The 21,452-nt window shown below is 40.3% G+C and overlaps 2 protein-coding genes across 6 annotated transcripts in view; one reads left to right on the top strand and one right to left on the bottom strand.

The window, feature by feature from the left end:
• Positions 1 to 19,642, bottom strand: part of GABRD (gamma-aminobutyric acid type A receptor subunit delta) — a 115,023-nt gene extending 95,381 nt beyond the window's left edge. The window contains exons 1-3 of one of the 3 annotated variants that reach the window (XM_033007741.2): positions 19,157 to 19,642; positions 18,738 to 18,836; positions 17,143 to 17,181 (exon numbers count right to left, since the gene is read on the bottom strand). The gene's annotated coding sequence lies outside the window, so the exon portion shown is untranslated. The remainder of the gene's footprint in view (positions 1 to 17,142; positions 17,182 to 18,737; positions 18,837 to 19,156) is intronic. The other 2 variants (XM_033007740.2, XM_033007743.2) reach the window with 2 other exon arrangements.
• A 67-nt stretch (positions 19,643 to 19,709) lies between these two features.
• Positions 19,710 to 21,452, top strand: part of GNB1 (G protein subunit beta 1) — a 45,915-nt gene continuing 44,172 nt past the window's right edge. For 2 of the 3 annotated variants that reach the window (XM_042794314.1, XM_042794313.1), the window contains exon 1: positions 19,710 to 20,036. The gene's annotated coding sequence lies outside the window, so the exon portion shown is untranslated. Of the gene's footprint in view, positions 20,037 to 20,840; positions 20,863 to 21,452 lie in introns of those variants that run through there. The other variant, XM_033007489.2, reaches the window with a different exon arrangement.

The following is a 21,452-nucleotide window of genomic DNA, read 5'->3' as shown; positions in this document are numbered from 1 at the left end:
CCTCCTGTATTTCCAAACAGGTACAACATCTCAATTTCTGGTCAGAAACCTCACACAGCGTTGCTGTAGGGTCTTTAAGAGCCATTAAACAGCATATCAGTGAGAAATAAACAGATCTTAATGGATGTATTTATTACAGCTGGTTTTTAAAGTACTCTGAAGTTTCAAAACAAGATACTGTAACTGATACTACTGATTAGTGCTACAGTCATCTAAAGTGTGAATGTCTAAACCCGAAGCCTTTCATTAGAAATGTGCTATCCCTGGTGGTAATATAGAATAGCCTCTCAGGGAAGTCCAGGATCAGCATATTTCCAGGCATAAAGAATTAATCTATACATTTTCCCCCCTCAAAAATGCTTTCATAATTAAACAGGTTTTTAAAAAAAAAGTTTTCCAGAACAGAGAAGTGAATTTAAATTGACAGATTAAAATATTCAATTGCTTTCTAATAAGATAATTATTCAAATATGTCTAAATAATATTTAAATGAATGTCTAAACAATTTTCAATTAGGCAATTAACCAAACAGGACTTCAGTCATCCTTAGATCTGCTCAGGGTTTCTGTGAAATCATTTGTCTTTGACAGGTGTGTATCACAACAGATTTTTCATACAAATCTCATATCATGTGTGTAAAAGATGTACTATTACAAGCACATAAAGAAGCTGCAGGTGTTCCGGTATGGTACAACAAAGAAAGGCAATATATTCGCCATGTTCTCAGTATCTTTGAAGAATGTTCAGATAGAAGATTTCTAATCTACTGCTAAGTGCTGGCCCCAAATGGGAATTGAACTCTCCCTTTCATATTGCAGAGGAGGGCTAGGCAGTTAGTCATCTGGGGACAGGGTCTCTTAAACACCTTTTATGGCTTCAAGAGCTTGAGAGAAAGAGCCCTATTTTTGGAAAACTTGCTTCTCAGTATCTGCTTGAGACACAAGCTCACAGCCAAGCTCTGTGTCCAACGTGTCCAAAGGATGCACCTTCCTAAGCCACGTATTTGAAAAGATAAGTATTACAGATACACTTGCTAGGAATCTCTGAAAGTAAGATTAAGAGAAAACATGTGATGGATGTTTCCTTTCCTTTAACCTTTTGAGTAATAAGAAATAATCCACTGATGATACTGCTTGTCCCCTGGTACTCAGCTGGCCCATTGCAACAATCTACCGAAGATTAGTTTGGTCTGTGCTGAAGGAATCCGCAACCTCTACTCAGGATTGTTTACACTGAAGCAGCCCCAGTGGTCCTTGCAGTATTGGAAGCCATAACCTAGAGAGGTTGCTGATGACCACAGTTAACTAAGTGATTTTTAAAATGCATTGTCTTTCTTGCCTAGGGCTACACTGACAGCACATAGCTGTAAGTGCTCATGTTTTACTACTGGTTTTATCAGGTTGCTCTCACTTGTTGAAGGAAGGCCCTGAAAAATGTGAAGTGTCAACATTGCTACTGAAGCAATTCCCCTTTATAAAGCTGAAGGCTTCTGCTCCCTGGTGAAGGAAATCTGCCTGCAGCTGCCTGTGCATGTGCTACGGAGATGTGCTCTGTTGAGAAGTCTGCTGGGTGACCTCCAGTGAGTCACTTCCTCTCTTATGGCTCTATTGCTTTTCCCAGCCTGTTGGTCCAGTGTTTGAGACTTCTGGTGCAGGATGTTCTCCCACAATCCCTGCCATAGTAGGAATCTTCTCCGTATTCAAATAATACCAATAGTTGGGGAGAAGGGGAAAAACAAACTTGAAACAGAAAAGCAAACCCCCCCAAAAGACCCCTTTGAATTCCTTTAGCAGTGGAAGTAATGGAGCAGAGTCTTCTAAACTTCTAAATTTTAAGACAAAGTTCCCTAACATTTAAGAATATGTAACCTTTGGTAGAAGGCTTTCTTATAACTAGGACATGTGTAAGATTTTTCTTGTGTGCCTTTTTCAGTGCCCAATAAGGGTGAGCTCATGCTGGAATCTTTCTTGCAGTGGGGGTGTTAAAAAATCCTTTTTCTCTACCCAGCTCCTGTTTTCATGAAACATTTAGAAGCTTCATGTCTTTGAAACCTCCAGTTCTCTATCACCTTGCTTGAAATTGGTCAGTGGATTCAGAAATTATTACCTGAGTTAGGGATTGGAAAGAGGGGAGAGAGGATACAGATTTGACTGTGATTACAAAGCCTCACTTCCGTAAGAAACCTGGTTTAAAAGAACATCAAGTGGGAGACTTGGTCCCACAACAGTTTATATGCCCAGCTGGATGGAGGATCCAAGAATTCTGATTTGTCAGTCTAGTGTTTTTCCCCATCACTAGGTCCACTCAAGTCTGATTATATCCACACAAGATTTGTGACATCTCTAAGGGAAAAGCCCCTCTCTGTAATTACCCAAAGTGCATTTTTATTTGTGATTTGAATTTGGTGCTCATTTGTCACTGTTCAGCATGCAATTTTTCTTCTCTTGCTTGTCCAAAACGATTGTTTCGCCAGTTATTTTCTGCCGTTATTTGCTGGCTGTGTGAAAGAGCTTATGATGGGTAGATGTACTGCTGGAGAAGTTGGTGCTTATATCCCTGTCAGCAGCTTGCAGTCCTGTCTCTCCTCTCACACGCGCTCATCATGAGCACTTGTGCTCAAAAAGAAAATGCAGACTTGAAAGTAAATTGCCTCAATAATTCATAGGCTTTATAGCCCAGAGCAAATTATACCTTGGCTCTGTCATGAAATTCAGGTTGCAAATCACTTTATAGCCAAGCTCGTTAACAATACAAGTGAAGTGGTACATCTATAATGGCTTTTATAATCGATGCATTATAATCTTTGGAGAGTATTAAGTGGTAAACCTGCAGCATCCAGAGTAAAGCATCAATAGGGTCTGGAGATGGTAAGAGTCAGAGAATAAACATTTCTTTTTCCATCTTGCTGCCTCCAAATAGCTTTGAAGAAGGTTTGGTTTGTTTGCTTTCTAATTGCATTTCAACTTTATCAGATGCAGTTTTTGAGGGCAAGGAATCACTGCTGTTGCCAGTACCGATAAGTACTGTGCAAAACCTGCTCACTTACAGAATAAAATAGCTCTCACGGAATCATTTTCCAGATTCTTGCTTTTAGCTGTCTCTTGGCTCTGATTCTAATTATCTTTACCTGTTGGAACTATTTTTGCTTAGGGAGATATTTACTAATTTTGTTTCAAATAGCAGAGGTTCTTTACCCACAACTAGAATTCAAACTGTGAGAGAAGCCTTTGAATCGTATTCAGAGCAGACTATGAAAACAAAGTATCATAGGGGAATTGTGCTCTATAAAAATGGAGAAGACGATAAATGTTTCCTGAAATATTACATTCTCAGGTTAAATCCAATGCACAAAAAATGCTTAGGTGCAAAACTACAGCACTGGGAAAACATTTTGTTCTGGTCAGTCAAAATTTATTCTAAAATGCCAGAGCTCTTTTTATCTTATGGGAGTTGGGATGGAGGATGGAATGGGACAGGGAAAGAGAGAAAGGTAGCTGCAGAAAAGAACATACACTTTCAAAGAGATTTCACGTCTTTTTAGAATAACAAGCTCACTTTGGGCACTTGGAGAAAGGAGAAAATCAATTTCTATTTCAAATCTAGAAATGCCTGAGTCTGCATTCAAGCGCTTAATTTTTACTAATATTTTTTACTCAGCTTTCCCAAGTAGCTCAAAAAGGAAACAAAAATTAAGAGCCTGATGTTGAGCTCCTAAGTGTGCATTGTTTTTTCTCCTTCCATGCTAACAGTGTATGGCATAAGCTACTTCCTTCCCACAAGTAAGGAAGTGTAGTCCTGAGGTCAAAGTACTGACCTGGGAAACACAGCTCAGCTCCTTGTTGTGCTACAGACTTCCCATATGACACTGGGAAAGTCACTTTGTCTCTGCTGGCCGCTGTTCCTGGTCTGTAAAACAGGGACTGTAGCACTATCTTATCTTGCAAAGAATTTTGAGGATGAATACACTGAGCGTGGGCTGCGCTGTCATAATGAAATACAGATACACAGTCAGAGCATGATTAACCTTGTATGGGACATGAAGCTCGGGGGGAAAAAAAAACCCTCCCTGCTCCCTCCCCTTCTTAAGGGAGGGGAATCTAGAGAAGAAACCCGGGCAAAACAAACAGTGTGAGATTTAGAAATAGCCTCTGGATTTCAGGTGCCTAATCCAACCATTGTTACAATGTTCCTAACTAAAAGAAGAAGCAGAAGGGAGAGAAATTTAAAAGATAGGCCCAGGATCAGTGAGATGCCTGATGAGGTAACAGCAGGAGTCTTCTGACAGCAGCTTATCTTGCAAGATTGCTGACCTGTCGGGGATCAAATGTCCTGAGAGATACCACCTCAGATGTAAACATGAAAAAGAATGCTGCTACTTCATCAGTTTGTACAAGCATTTAAATTTTATAAGTTTGGTTTCTCTCTTGCTGAATCTTTGTTCTGTAATCTTTAATCTTTTCGTCTAGTTCAGAAGTCTCTGTAGTCCGATATCCACCCTCTCCACACTTAACAGATCAGACTAGGTGAGAATCTTTGTTCAGCTCCATGGGGCAAGAAATACTATTCTTATTACCCCTGAATAGCACTTACCAAGCAGCTGCCTCTCCTGTCAAAAGGCAGTTGTCAGAGACACCAGGGTTCTGTGAAGAAGGTAGAAGGCATCTGGTTCTGCACTGCACATAGGATCACTTCAGCTTTTTTAAAAGGCAATATGATTGTGATTAGTTGGCAAACCAGAAGGCCATAAAAGTAAATCATCATGTGTGTAGAACTTGTCCCTCCACTTCTGTTACTCTGGCTAAACTACCTTCTTCCACAAGATGGCATAAATGAGCCTAAGTGGCTTTTGTGAATGTCGTTTTTTCAGACACGCTGCTGGAAGCCAACACATACAAAGTCAATTAAATTTTGTAGGAAGATTATTTGGAGGAAAATAACATTATACACTTTTCTTCCTTACTTTAAAATTGCACATATAGATTAGATTTTTTCATATTGACAAAAGGTCCCACACACCTGCTGTAGAATGCTGAAAATCAACTGACGGGCCATATGGGAAGAAAAAAGCATATGTTCTGTTACTTTCACTGTAATATTGAAGAAAAATTCTGTGATAATGGGAAGGGCTATCTTTCATTCAAGAAACATCCTAGAGTGTGCCAGACTCCAGCTCTACCACAGCTATCCTGGGCTTACACTTACCACTTACAATTTCTTTGCCTCTATTTTAATATTGTTAAACAACTGTGGAATCACAGAGGTTGGAAGGGACCTTTGGACATAACCTAGTCTAACCTCCCTGCTCATGAGTGGGTCCAGGAGAGCAGTTTGCTCAGGGCCCAACCTACTCTGGATTTAAATTCTCTGAGGGATGGAGATGCCACTGCCTCTCTGGGCAACCTGTTCTAGTGTCTGACCACTCTTAGAGTCAAAGTGGGTTTGTAAATGTTTGAGTGCACTTTCCTGTATTTTGGGTTGTTCCCACTGCTGCTCACCCCGTCAGCTGGTGCCCATTGAGAAAAGTCTGTCCCTGTCTTCTTTACGCCTTCCCATCAGGTATTTATACACATTAAGGTCCCTCTTGAACTATCTCTTTTTGAGGCCAAAGAATCCTACCTTGCTCGTCCTCAACATCATATATCAGATGCTTCAACCCTTTAATCAACAAAATATTTAATCTCCTCACTTTTTGTCCCATTTACAGAAATCATTCAGGAATTTCACCTAAATCTAAGTGTGATAGTATATTTCTACTGAATGTGGGTCTAGAATAAACAGTTGCATAAAGCAGACCATGGGAAATACCATGCCAGCCGGATACCTAATCATGGTGTTTACCTCCTCATACTGTGCTGCCAGGCTGAAAGCTTTGCTGATGCCACCTATGCAACGGGTTGTATTGCACTACTTAGACTGACATTGCATCATCTCATACAGTGAGAGTTCAACACATGCTTGTGATTGCTGCGGTCAGCTCAGTGTGCTGCTGATTTGTGTCCCAACGGTGAGAAAATTGGCAAGATGAAATCAGATGAAGAGCAGAGGAGAAGAGAGGAGGTGCATCTACATGAGCTGTTTAATTGGAAATGGATAAGCTGCTTGAAAGCAGGAAAAATAAATGCAATCTTCTTACGGCTTTGCATGCTGCTTTTGGGTGGAAGGTACTACATAAATACCCCTCCTGTGGGAGATCATGCTTTAGAAGTACAGGAAATTGCCTGGATTAAAAAAAGAACATAAAGAATAATGCTCTTCCAGGCCAGAAAAGGAAGAGATGTTTCCTTTCCTTTCTCTAGTTTGTATCATTGTCACCAACAAGAAAACCGTATTTCATTAGAGCATGCCCTTGCTCTGACAGGTCTCAATCAAAATGATCAGTTACTGACAAAAAATATTTGCCCTTGTTTTCTTATGTGAATTGTAGCTAGTGATACTGTAAACACATTGCTCAGTGTTATGCTATAAAAAAGAAAAACTGAAGTTTCTGATCAATTCCTACCTCTATTTCCTTAGATATCCTACTATTTTAGGTACCAAATTTACACTCCAAAATCTCTAAGCTTTAATAGATGTGCAAGATGCTAGGTGACACATATTAACATAATTAAGCAACAGAAAACCAACCAACCAAACAAACAAAAAAACCAAAACAACAGGATGAGGATAATTTGAAGATCTGTGGGATTAGTTTGGTGACTTCTTACTTTATAAAACATAAAACTGCAAGTGCATACATGTGTCTAACCAGCTGATAGTTTTATTCCATACAGCCCTTTGTACTTCTCCACTCCAGTTTGTCTGCTTAGACCTAGTCCATCAGGGTGGCCATTTAGTGCCCGTTTCTTTTGTATCTTAATTTGTGCAGTCACTTACCCATGACTAACCCCCATGTCCAAACTGACTACTTCACAAGTCTGAAACAACATTCAGAGAAATGAAACTAAAAAAAGAGGGAGTTTCTTATCAGTCTGGAGATAGGGTGGGGGTGGAAAAAGGCAACTACTAGGTCCAGAAAGTAGTCGGATTGTTCTTCATGGATTTAGAGAAACACATGAATCCCTAATCATAGCTGTGCATGCAGAAGGGTCTTTCTTCAAATCCTACATGTCTGCAGTTCTAGTGATTCATATCTTAAGCTGTTGCTACATTGTCTTGAATTCAGGGAAGGCTCCAGTATAAAATCTCTGGCACAGGAAGTTCAGCTTCCTCTCCAGATTTCCTTCCTCCACCTCCTTATATGCAGAATAGCAGGGAACATATTTAAGCCTTGCCTGTGCTCAGTGAAAACTCTTAAGATGGTAGAGCAGTGTGCATTTATACCCAATACCTTCAGCTGTAGTGTTCAAAACAGGCAGCGCAGAAGACTGATTCTTAAGCATGAGACTTAATCCCTGAAGTATCCTGAACTGTTGAGTTGCATTTTGTAACTGCACACAAAGCTATGCTTAGTACCTAAAGCAAATATGATCAAAATGGGTGATAAAGGTGACTCTTACTGACATTGAATCCCATTTAGACAGTGAATTAGGCAGAAGTCTTATTGAGGACAGAGGGGAATTTAGCCATAATATACATTTGCTACAATTGCAGAGTAAGAAAAACTATGGAAAACCAAGTATGGGTCAAGTCAATGCCTAAGATAGCACTAATTTTAATAGGCTAATTCAATTTCCTAGATTTTTATCTAGGCTTCAGTGTCCTTTAAAAACAACTTGCTAGACTCCAGGCTGAGAGCCAGTCATCCAGTTGTCCAGTTTGAGCCTCAAACTGAAATAAGTAGAAAAAGAAAATGTGAACTACGTTATAACTGAGCTCTGGAAGTGCATGTTAAATATGCTAGGAAAATGATCATGTTTAAAGCGTGACACAATGTTAAAGACCTCTGAGCTAGGTCTATAGAAACTGGACTACTTCGTGATACATACGTATACGTGCAAAGATCCTTGCTAGGATCAGGAAGCAATAAAGCCACGGTCACAAAGCACTGTACACCAGGGCTAAATTGAAGTACGGCAAGGCACTGATACAGCTTGTGATGCTTTCAGTTCTGGAATTTGCCCATTGAGCTATCTCTGGGATGTGTGGCTATGCTACTAGTGCTTCAACATACCGTGTATATATTCCCTACAAGAATGCTCTCTTGGTGTAACAAAACCAGCATGCTGTATTTGCAGAGCGGGTATGACTAAGCTCTACCAAGCATAGTTTATTCCATCACCAACCTACCCCAGAACAGAACATGCTATACTGGGGAAAAGAACAGTAGCAGCACCTGCTTCAGTACCTCTCACCAGCAGAGCTGGAACAGACATGTGTCCAACTATAACATGAACAGGGGGAGAGACCTGAGCAGATAATTGCTGCTCATGTCATCCAGAATGCAGACTGTTCTGAGCAGTTGTGCTGGGAAGGGGACAGAGAGACATAGTTCTTTTAGCCCCTCTGGCCTGAATCTTTCTGTTCCTAAGATCTCCCCTCACGTCTCTGACTGCCACACATAAGCTGGCAGAAGTAAGTACACAGATCTGGTTTTAGCTGTAGCACAGGCTGAGCAAGTGAATTATTGAAAATAAACTAATGCAGTCCATGCAGACAGAGCAGAACACTGCGCTTGAATCACAACTGACAGCTTTCTTATGAGACACGTGTACTAACATGCAGCCTACCACAAGGCTGGCAGAAAGTCAAAACCTGAAAGCATAAAAAGGGGAGTCACCTCAGTGCCAAATACAATTGCTTGTTTTGGGAAGCAGTGAGTGTTGAAAATCCATACCGTGTCACTCGCTTATTCATACAAGAAAAAAAAAATACAACAAGAATCATTGAGTTTCAGTCACATTCAGATGCTCAAAGTAACAGAGATTAATAAATAATAAATATCAGTACCATCAGTAACAAATGCCAAAGGGTGATGCTGTATGTAGACACATATCTGCTGACCAGTGCATATTAGTAAACCACATAGTGCTTTTAGCTTCGACTCCAACATTAATTTTGGCAGTGGAAAGAGGTTTTACTACAAGTACTGAAAATGTCATTCATCTTTATTTGTATTACATTTGTTATGAGGATTTAAGCCCCAATATAGAACTACAGGGAGATGCAAAAATTGAAATCGACTAATCTGATCATAAAAATAAATGAACCTCAAAACAGACATTCATGTTTTAAATAGTGAGAATTACATTTGTCTCTTATATTTCTAATACTATAAGGTGTTACTGATAGGACTTGTTTTCCAAGGTTTGCTTTTTTCTGTAAGGTGTTCTTTTTAAATCCCCTACAAGCTAAATTACCCATAGGTACATTATGATGTTAGTCCATAATCCATAGGACTGAAAAAGTTAAGTAAAATTTAGGAACATGGAGAAATTAAACCGTTTGGTTACTTTTTTTTGAAATATTAAATTCAAATGAAACAAAACTATTCTTTAAAGTACTAGCCAGTAAACTCAGTTGTTCAAAATACTGCAGTAAATTCACTTATTTGAAACTGTCCCTGTATTTTTTTGTATTTTTAGATTAAATGCTGAATAGCATATTGATATGTCAGTCTTTCATAGTGCTGAATTTTTTCTAGGATGTTCTAAAGCTTTCAGGAGTCACTAAAGTTAGAGGGGAATTTCACTTACTTGCAGGCTAGGATAACCTCAAAATAGGATGCATCAACAATTCTCTAGATTGTTCTGCTGCTGTTGTATTACCAATGCAAATCCCTACTGGTACCAGTGTGGTAGAAGTCACCAAAAATACAATGGTCTTTATGTTTCATTGCATTAGTATAATATACATTGGTAATATAACAGCATAACTCAGCCTAAACACATATAGGCAATATTATAGCTCTGTTGCTGAGCTTTTGTAGGTAAGAAATTTGTCAGCATGTTGTTCACAGTAGAATATAAAACCTGGTTTCCAGCTGTTACAGTTCTCAAGTAAAAATGTCTTTAATCGAACATCAAAACTCAACACACAATAATCACCTATGAATAGAAACTATTATCAGTTCTGAAACTAGTTCGTTCACTTAATTAAAAGTTAAAGGTTTGTGGAAACCACTGTTTTTTCAAATGGGTTTTCCTCCTAGTTTTGTGTTTATTCATGGAGACTTGTTACCACTGGGGAAAGTGGGTGGTTTATGTTACTTTGACTATCTAATTTTTGAATGTGTTCCTTGACCCTTTAGAACTTCTTAGTCCAAATCTGTTTGTGTTTTAAGGTTTATCAAAATATTTACCATCAAAATTATTTCTTCAATAAATATTTTGGCTTGACTAAGCAAAAATATACATGCAGAGGGTCTTTTTTTTTTTTTTCCATTACGTGTAATTGTCTTTGTATAAAAACTCAGTTTTGCTTGCTGTTTATTTGCTAAAACGTTAATTCTTCCCAGGAGAGAAACTTCCTACTGGCTCAGACACACAGAGATATTTCCACATGCAAATCTTGCAAAATACATTAGGATTGTAACTTTTCTCATCCCACATCCCTGCCAATGAATTTTGAATCCTATTTCCAGAGCTGAGAAACAGAATTCAGTAACAGCAGAGACAATAGTTACTATTTCTTCATCTCATCCAATCCAAGAATTTTGAAGTACTCTTAAAGCATTACTGGATTAAATTTTGCAATACCACTGTGCATTACTATGTCCATTCCCCATTGGTGCATATAAAGCAAAGGAGCTAAATAATTAATTCAAAATCAGTGTCCACAGCTAAACCAAGAATAAGACTCAAAAGACTGTAGAGTCCCACTCTGGAATTTCAAGCCCATCTTCTTGAAGCAGCCATAACCCATTTATTTTGTGCTATACGGGGGGAACTATCGACAAGACTATCCTGCAGACAGGGTAAACTGTAAATGGATTTTTCTTTAAACAAGATAACCAAGATAGCAAACCATGTATTGACACCCCTGGAGGGAGCTGAAGAGTTATAAAGTTAGTGGAAGCACAGATAAGAAGAAAACTGAAGTTAGATTTCCTCTAAGGTAAATTACAACATTCATAAACAATAGTTAGCACCAAGGAGATGGTAAAATACAGTATTTTAAGTGAACAGTATGGAAAGGTCTGTATTGCATATAAAAACAATACAGACCACATCTTATTTCCAGTGCTGTCAATGGGGGTTATTTCCCTAAGAAATACAAGCCAGCATCTAAAAAACATGGATTTCAACACAGATTTTTGTATCAAGCCAATTTGTGGATATTGGGAAAAGGTGAAATGAAATGAAGAAGTTATGTTACGGCATTACAATTTTTAAACAAATTTATGAGAAACTCTGCATGTTCTTTTTTTTATCCAGTGCTGTGTAACTGAGGATGCCCAGCTCGTGCAAAGTAAGGCTGGAGTGTATGCTCACCTCCCTGTTCATGACAGTATTTGCTCTTGTACTTTTTTATAACCAGCCAAAGCATTCAAGCATGCACAGTGAAATTCTGGCTGTTAAGACAGGGGTAAAACTCCTGCGTAACACGTTGATGTAACTTAAAATTTCCTCTGAACTCTTCGAGTACTACTGCTTGGCCTCTGAAAATCAGACACTACTAACTAGGCAACTGTGTCTGTCAGTTCCCTTGGGTAGTGGCTTGTGAGATGTTTCACTTTATGTATGTTTTGTTTTGTTGCTTGGAAACATGAATTTTATAAGCATGTTTTTTTCTAACAGGTGCTCACAAAAAGGGGTTTTGCAGAATCAGGATCTTTGAGTGGCTTGAGATTTGGGATGTTTACTGTAACAGAATCCCAGAGGTCAGATCTCTTTTTGTAAATTAGAAGACCCACCCTACCCTCTTATTCAAAGGACGTGAAATTTCAGAGAAACAAGAAGCATGGACTTTTGCTGCAAGTTTCTTCATTCTTAGCAGCAACTGAACAGCAAGGTAGACCAGGGTCCTAAATGCTCACACTTTCATCTTGTTAGCTTGGGTTTTTGCAACTCAGTCCTGTAAGGAATTCTCCTCCCATGATCTTCATGAATTTCTCACAGTAATTCCTTCTGTACCGGTGAGTAAGGAGATACAATATGCAGGTCTTTCTTGGAATCGCTGTATCATTTAGCCTGTTCAGCTTGTAGTTTAATGCACCATTAGCACCAATCTTCTAGGTTTTCTATGCAGTGCTTTCCTGTCCAAGACTGGCGCAACAGGGAGGACACACAACTAAACCCATGCAACATGGGGACCTGATGACTGGTGATTCTTATTGCTTCTCTCACAACTTGATGCCCAGCTGTGTCATTTAACCATTTCATATCTTCAGTCCCTAAAAAGCTCTTAGGGCCCCTTAAACAACAGCCTACGTTGTCATACAGTCTATGAATAACCCCAACACACCTTATACAACATTCACACAGACTTTTCTGGAGCTGCTTCTGAGATAATAAGATTAGCATGCATTTTTTTTTTTTGTTCTTTGAGTTCTCTTCCATTGCAAGAACAGAGATGTTGGGCTGAAATCAGTTGCCAGTTATGCCTGATATGGATGACGGAAATCTACCTGTTTTTCAGACTATCCTTCATCGCTGTATTTGGCTCAGTCCCGGTATACTTGCCCAAATAAATGCTTACTTTTGAAGTACAGGATATAACCGTTATTGAACCTACTGATTTTATTACCTATTGTAATTAAATTAATGACTACTGAAATTTCTAAGCATGCCTTATCCCTTTCCTCCATCAACAAATAGGCCTTGTTTGACTAAACATAGATTCTGCAAGGACAGTGGTATGAGTCCCCCGACTCCAAATATTTTTGCTTCATGAATGCAGTTTTTGTTTTCTGGATTCTGGAATCTGCAACAGCACTGAAGATCTCATTCAACTGCAGCAATGAAATAAGGTAAGGCTCTCTTAAAGAACAGTGCTCATCAGTAATTCTGATGTTTGGTAGCAGCTTCACTAGGACACACACCCATGCCTGCTTTCTGAAACTGCTATGTCAAGGATGGAAGGATGTTCTATAGGAATCTGACACGTAGCTAGGTAAGCAAATTTTTTCTTGTATTGGGAGGTATTTCTCACAGGCAAACTTCACTGCAGGTCTGATGTGTTTGACGACATGGACAGTTTAGTAGCTAGGCTGAATTCTTGATGTGGATTCTAAGTTCTCAGCATCTCCAGGGTATCAGTTGTTTTTCTATTACTTGCTCAATAAGACAATGATCCCCTTGAGGAAAGTCCCTTTAAATGGGGAAATATTAGGCTTTAAGGTTTTACTCAAACTGCCTAATCAGCATTCATGCAACTGAAATGTTACTTAAAAGATTACTTAAAAGAAGACCTAAAGTTGTGCAGTTGGTTGTGTGCACTCGTGTGTATTCATATATATGCATACACACACACATACTGTAGAATCTGTTTTCTAAGATTATTATAACAATGCCCTTTGTTGCTATTAGAGCTGCAGGATAGGTGTCCATACAGGAAAACATATTTCCATTTACTTGCTTCTAAATATCTGTACACTTACTCCTTCAGTTCTGAATGACCTGTGCTCGTTACAGGATATGAGATTTTGAAAAAGATGTTCATCCCTTATTTTATATTCTCCCCCATTCCTAGCAATGTTTTCTGCGATTCAAGTCACTGCAGAGCCAGCTGTGTTTGTGCCGTGCCACTAAGGGATTTCATCATGGTGAAAAAATATCCATTGGCCCAGGTAGGGCAGCCTCTTTGCCAGGGGCACCAAAGGACTTTTAAAAGGCAAGTTATGGCTTGCCAAGTTTAAAGGTACAGCAAAAAATGTAAACTAGTCACCCACATGTGAATATAAAGGAAAAACAGAACAAGACTTTGTACAATCCCCAGCACATGGAAAAGAGCTCTGATACAATTCTGATTGTAGGAAAAAAGCACCAAAACCCTATTCTTCTGGCTCTCTCAATATGGGTTTGTATAAATAGAAGAAAAATTCCTGAGGAAGTGGTTTGTAAGTGTACAGTCTTGGACCAACCTTGAGACACTCATATGTTTCAAGGTTGAAAAGTGAACACAAAAAAATTCAGAGGAGAGCTTACTCCCAGCAGAGAAGTTCTGTTATTTTGTTAAACCAGTGTACATATAGATTACAAAATTACATATTTGTAACACACTGTAAAATTTTATCACAGTATGAAATTATGGCACTTATTGCAAGGAACACTCTTCAGGACATATGTAGACCAGGGTATACTGTCCCCATGTAGCTTATTTTGCCTCTGTCAAGAATGAGATATACGAAGACAGACATGTAATAGATACGCTTACTACATTCACAGTAACATATATGTACATCCCTGTAGTAGAATGGAATCTATAAGAAAGCTGTGGGCCTTCACAACTCTGTTGTACTTTGCTTACAGACAACAATGGGTTTTTTTTCAGAAGACTTTGAAGCAATTTGCAAAGTCTCTCAACAATTCCAGACTAACTCTTCTTGAATCCATGTCACAGATAAACCATTCTAATCCATACCATAAGTAAGAAGTTCAATATCATCTTCCAAGACTATTAGTTAGGGAACTCAAGTATACGGATTTTCCTGCCTTTTTGTCCCTAATTACATAAAGACTCTCAAAACTAGTTCCCCCACCTTAAAATCTTGTCAATTACATTCCCTTCAGACTAAAACAGTTTTGCTAATTTTATGCTTTGTTCTCAGAATTTGCTTAAAATAACTCTTTTATTCCATAGTAATAGGCAAACTGAAAGAAACTAAGAATGCAGAATGTAACTAAGGAGACTGAGTTACTCCTACTTCTTGCTCTGCCTGGCCTTGCTGAGCATTTCTATTCAGTATACTTTCACTTAATTTGTTTAATGAACGATCTTAATACTCTGCTATCTGCGTCCTTCCTCAGAAAGTGGCAGCCATGATTTTCTTTCAGTTGTTAAAGAACTGGTAAATAACAGCAGGTTGCAACAGTTCTGAATCAGTTTTTTTAAACTAAAATACTAAAAAGAGAATTCCTTGTCCTCTGAATAGACTTGGGACTGAAACATTGATGAAATTGAAACATTGCAAAGCTTCATTTAATTTTGGTGGAAAGACAAGAGAAACAAGGGCTCTGGATTGCTTTTGGGACCAAATGGAGTGAGAACTTCAAAAAAGATCAAAATCATGTGAACATCTCTATGAATCTCTGCAGTTTTAACAGAATGCATGCTATAGCAATCAAATGATACCAAGGGAGACAAAATATTCTCGAATGGGAAATAGTGCTGGTGCAATTCTGGAATATGAGGTGGTCCTCTGAGTTATTATTTTGGGTAAGTCAATTAGAAACACCCACCTGAGAAGTCACAAATAGGGAAGTAGGAAAAACATAATTATTACTTCTGTAGTATTTTTATACCATCTGAGTAGCTATGCAATTTTGACAAGTGCTGATTTTTCACCCTTTCCTTAGAAAACCTAATTTATACCTGTTTGGTGACAGTTACTCTTTCAGAGTCTATGAGCATCTTGAATTCCCATAAGAATGATGCAGTACATTTACTCAGATAACAATGGCATGGTTCCTTGTCATAAGGCATTAGTGGACTCAAAATTCAACTGTACCCTCCAGCTCTGTATTTCTAATTGCCTTATTATGAAAGATACAGCCATATGTCTGACAGAAAGTGTAGCTGGGATTCCTGAAGCAGTTCATTAACATAACCTGTCTAGTCCGCACATTCAGTTGAAGGTTATTGCCTCTGAACAGGAGGAGGTGTCTGAATAGGACACATGTGGCTACTGGAGCCACTGAGTTTCACCAAGTGGCATCCGGCATATGTGAGACAAAGTTCTGCAGATCTGACAACCATGACAGAAGTAAGAAGACCAGTATGTAGGAAACATTCCAGGACTTCTGCTCCCTGGGAGTATCCCCCTTCTCTTACACAGTGCAAGACCTTTGCAGATGAGGGAACTAACATGGTGGGTTTGGTTGTCAAGATTCAGGAGTCTGTATTTCACAGATATTTTCAAGTCTCTCAACAGCCTTCATTTTTACCCACTGATGGCAGTCATACACAAGTAAGAGTGAAAGCAGGGTCTAGAGGCTGAAAGATAGGAAGCAACTTCTGATGTGTGTGCAATTATTGGCTCTGTTTAAGCAGATGCCCTATTAATCAGAAGTTGGTAAAAGTATAAAACTGCGTGCGGCATAAGGGCTTCCCATTTGGAAATTTAATACAGCATGCCCTCTATAAAGGGGTTAATATCAGCTGATTGAGAAAAAGGTGCAAGAAATTTTGCAACTTAGAACTATGGAGCAACTTGCTTACAGGAGAGGTTTTCTTTAGATCCAAGCCACGCTTCAGGAGAAAAAAACTTATATTTTTCCTTCAGCTGACCAAGTCCTAGCATATGTGGAAGCCTCAGGTTTGAGAAGTTTCATGATTTTGTAAAATTGCATGAGTTACATTTCCCATCTATTTCAGGTATTTTAATTTGCTTTGGCTCTACTAGCTACTTCAAAGCAGACTAACAAAAAAAATAAGGATTTGGTTTTAATTATGTATATTAGATCTTCAGGTGTTAGCAAATATTTTCAGCAAAATTCTTAGTTACAAACAATATTTTTGTAATATACAGAAACAGATAAACTCATACATTGAATAAGTCCACTTATTTCTGGTGATTTGCACAATTTTCCACTGAATACTACAATCTAGGAGAGTTTCTATAAGTATCTGTATGCACATACAAAATAATGAAGATTCAAAATGAAAAAGAAATTTCATAAATAAAGATAATGCATATACAGTACCATGCAGCACAGGATTATATGAAGACATCAGAATTAAACACTGTTGCACACAGTAACATGTGAGTCTTCCGAAAGATTTTAAAATGCCCCAAACTTATTTCACCAGTGAGATTTATAAAACAAAACAAAAAAACCCCATCCACCCCACCTGAAACAACCCTCCACCCTGTAAACAACCATTTCTAATCTTCATAATCCCTCTTCATACCAGTTATATAACTACTTATCAACCAAATCTTTCACTGGAGAATAAGATATAATTAAGTCACTGGGTCAGAAGCAGGAACTACTGTAACAATTGTATTTTTACAAAAGAATAGGTGTGGTGAAAAATTAGTTATGTGTATATGTGGTTATATTCAGCATGTATAAACACATTTGGCTGGTCCAGTTTCCTTACCTGAATTCCACGTATTTCAAGTGGTGGCAGAGCACAGACCTGTGGACAGAAACTTCCTTTAGCTCACATAAAATAGAGAATGCGTAAAAATAAGAACTGAAAAAAAAAATTAGATTCCCAGGAAGGGGTAAGAGCTGAATGTGTACTTTATTAAAAAAAAACCACATTTAGGTACTGTAATTGTCCCACTACTAAAAGCATGTAAGAGAATTGTAGGGAAGAAAAGTAGTATTTGTGTGATAAGGCATGTGCATGGAGAAATAGGCATGTATTAGTTTATTATGATATAGTCAATTCACACAACAATTCTTCTAGTTCAGTAACAAAATCTCAATGCCACTACTCTCTCAAAGCAACAAAATGTGATTTACTATTTGTTATGAACCTTAGAAGATTATTGTTCATTACACAGATTTCTTCTGTATGATCCAGTGTTAGCTGAAAATTTTCCACAAAATCTTGTAAGACTTAGGAATTTTCCCTAGCAAAACAAGGCTTTTTCTTTCTTTTTTTTTTTTTTTTTTTTAAATCCTGTATCATACTTTTTTTCCCCCACTGGTATAGTAAGTGGTCATTCTTTTTCACACAAATCGTGGTATATCCCCAAAAGGGCATTTTAATCTCTGTTCTGCATAAAAGCAATCTCTAACTAAAAAAAAAAAAAAAAAAAAAAAAAAATCATTATGCAACTTCCCTTCTACAAATCTCCCTGAGAGTTTTTGATTTAAATATTGCAGTAGAGTGTGTAATTGCTTTAGAAATCTCTAGAAAACTTTGCAAGTATCTAATAAACTCATGGTGTTTCTTAAGCACTTACATTTAACAAGTATTTTGCAGATAGCAATGCTAGATGAATCTCTAGCCCAAATCTAAAGAACATCCCTAACCTGCATACACGTGGTTCCACAGATTTTAATGGGCTAATTCCTCTCCACAATGCACATGCATGCATATTTCTTTCAGGGGTGGAAATTATTTCCTCTTGGTTACTGAACAGAATATAAGCAATTTGGGACTATAATTCAAGAATCCTTTATTCTAATTTCAGTAAGTTTATTTTTTTGTTGTTTGTGAATTGCAGTATGAAGAATTAAAGCTTTAGCGCAGCATATAAGTTATTTAAAAACAAACACTTGATTATTCTAAAACAATGACTTAACCACACCAGGATCTAATTATTCATAACAGACAACCTGAATAATAGTCAACCCACTTTCGTACAGTTTAATTGGCAAACCAATTCTTTCTCTTACTAATTACAGGTAACCACGCCTACCTTCCCAGAAAGCATGATGGCAAGTAACAATTTGTTTTAAATTCTGGAAAAGCAAACAAGTACTAGGGGGAGAATTTGCAGAAAAAGTGCTGGTCTCTAACCTTTTTTTGTTTTTTAATTTTTCTTTAATATTACAGCATGTTATTTCTGCATAGGTTTTTAGTTCAAGCTTTGCTATAATGCTGTGTGTTTACTTTTTCTTGTAAACCTAGTAGCAGAGTAATCTCACCCTTTAAAGTATAAGAAATAGGGGGAAAATCTCCCAGACTTAGACTTATTGGTAGGAGAAGAAGTGATGCAATAGTGTACGCATACTTACTTTCCGTTATTAAGTAGTAATGTTTTAGTATGTGTGTGTTGGTGTGAAATGATTCCATCTTGGTAACATCTGTCCTGCCTGGTTTATGTGAGGCCCAGTCTGTAAAACAGAAATTACATTTTTTTTACGTTCTCTTATTTTCTCTTTGACTTGCTCTTTTCTCCAATGCCTTCCAGAGCAGTGGTGGATGCCAATTCTGTGAGAAGAAAAGGCAGCTCTGGAAACTCTGGCTGTGCAAGTACCCTGATAAGTGACACTGAAAGTTTGTAAGCCTACTGAATCACTTGTTATCAAGTTCCTGAGGGAAATATGGTAATACGGAGGTATTTACTGCTTGCTAGATTTCTTGTGAGCAGTGTTTGAAGACCTCTGTCCGTCATTCCCACCCTTCCTTGCCCTCAGCGCTTCAGGGCGCTTACATTCAACACGGCCTTACTCCGGTGAAGGGGTACCTGCTCCTCCTCCAGGCGCTGCTCGTTCTGGGAGACTCTGTAGTTAAACAACGCCGTTTGTGGGGTTACTGTTTGCGGGTCATTTTTTTTTTTTTTTTTCTCTTTCTCTTGTTTCACGTTAGGCCTTCAAATACTCGTTTGCGGCCTGGCCGCGGCGGGGGCAGAAGCGAAACCCGCCCGCCCGCGGCCTTTGTTCGCGCTGAGGGAGGAAGCGCCCGCGCGCGGGGCCGCCCCACAGCACAGTGGGCGGGAGACGGGCGACTTCCGCGCGTCCCCGCCGCCCGCGGGGGCTGTATGGGAGGTCGGAGGGAGCCGGGGGGGAACCGCACACCGTGGCCCCCGGGGTGTGTGGGGGTGTCCGTATCCCGTTTCCCCCCCGCCCCCCGTCGAGGCGGCGAGGCCTCCGGCGCGGCCAGGCCTGCGCAGGGCGGTGCCGGGGGCGGGGCGGGGAGCGGAGCCGAGCCGGGGTTTCCCGGCCGGGCAGCACGGGCGGGGCGGAGAGGGAGGAGGAGGAGGGTGGAGGCGGCGGTGGTGGCGGGGAGGAAGGAGAAGGTTGAACCGCGCCCAAGCTCTGGCTTCCCGATGGCTGTGGGGAGCTGAGCGGGCACCCGACGCGTGAGGAGGAGTCAAGACCCAGCGACACCTCCCTCGTTCCTCCGCTCTCTTTTTCCTTCCGATTCGGCTCCCCGGCGTCCCCGGGACCAGCCGGGCAGAGGCGCGGGCGGCTCCCCTCCTCCTCCGCGTCCTCCTCCTTCTCCGCCCCCCTCCCCAGGCCGGCGGGACGCGGGCAGGAGCCGCGGGCGACGGACGCGCCGGCCCGGTTAATGAGCAGCGGCCGGAAGGGCAGGTAACCGTCTGAGGGGAGAGAGGGCGGGCGGGGGGGTGTGTACGTGTGTGTGGGGGGAAATCTCACAAAAATCCTCATCGCTTTCCCGCCACCGCCTGGCTCGCCGAGCCCCCGTCCCGGCCCCACCCTGAGGCCATCTTCCCGCCGGCGGCGGCCCCGGCTCCCCCCTCAACCCCGGTTCCTTCTTCCTTTGCGCGGCTGCGCCCGTCCCCCGCTCCCCCTCCCCCGCTCTTCCTCCTCCTCGCTGCCGCACTTCTCCTTTTCCCTTCGTCCTCCCCTTCCGCCGCTCCCTCAGTTCACCGGGTTGGGCTCCCCGCCACCCCCCCGCTCCCCGGCTCCCGCCGCGCCGGTGCCCTCCTCCTCCTCGCCCACCCGTTCTTCACGGCCCCCGCAGGAGAGAAAGGGCGGCTCATGGTTTGTCCACCTCTTAGTATGGCGGGGTTGGAAATAGCCCCCCTCCCCCGCGCATCCCCACCTCCTCGGTGCTCGAGCTTCCCCTAAAAAAGAAGTGTGTTTGTAGCTGGAGGAAGAGGAGGAGGAGAAAAATGTGGGGGTGGGACTGATCCTCTCTTGAAGGCTTTAAGGCGAAAAGGGAGGAGACCTTGGATCTTGCGGGGTTCCATTTTTAATTATAATTACGCTGTAGTGGTCTCTGTTAGACGGTTTGAGGTGTTTTCGTGTACGCGTTAAGATACAAAAGGCGAGTTTCCCGAGCGATCCAGCCGGCAGAGGGAATATTTGGAGAGAGATTCAAGGAAAAAGCAATGGTGTGTCTGCTGTAATGGTGGAAAACTGATTAAGAGGAGACGGGGGTGAGACAAACAGGGTAAGACTGCTTCCAGCAGCCCCCAATCCAGCAAAGGGCTCGCAGATTGGGTTCATGCTGTGTATTCTGGGGGAGGGAGGGGTAGAGAAGGTTTTGTTCTCTTTAAAATCAGAACCGAGGATGGATTTAGACCGCATATTTCTTGTTCCCTCATGTATTACGGTGCTGCATATTTTTGTGTGTCCGTAGCAGCAATAACGAAGATCATGGAGGGTGTTTGCTACAATAGAAAAATGGAGTTTTCTTCTTGGAGTTGCTGTTAAAAATATTATTGCCATTCCCAGTTTATTATTGAAAGGATTTCAGTATTTTATTATTTTTTTTTTTATCCATACAAGGGATATTTAAGGTATCGGTTTTTTATTTCTACAGCTTTGTGGGAAATTAAGAAGTGTAAAGTCTTGTATGTAAATATGAAAGAGGCGAGGCGCTTTATTAAAAAAAAACAAAACAAAACAAACCCTTGTCCAGAAGAAAATCAGGATGATATAGAGGTTGTTGTAATATGTCAATTTATCATTCCTGAAGATCAACTGAAATTTTAACGAATGTAATATTTCATTTTTCTCTACCGAAATCATGGCTGGAAC

The sequence above is a fragment of the Tyto alba genome, unplaced genomic scaffold, assembly GCF_018691265.1.
Source record: "Tyto alba isolate M040663 unplaced genomic scaffold, T.alba_DEE_v4.0 Super-Scaffold_20000042, whole genome shotgun sequence".
NCBI lineage: Eukaryota > Metazoa > Chordata > Aves > Strigiformes > Tytonidae > Tyto > Tyto alba.
This window is presented reverse-complemented; position numbering and strand designations above follow the sequence as displayed.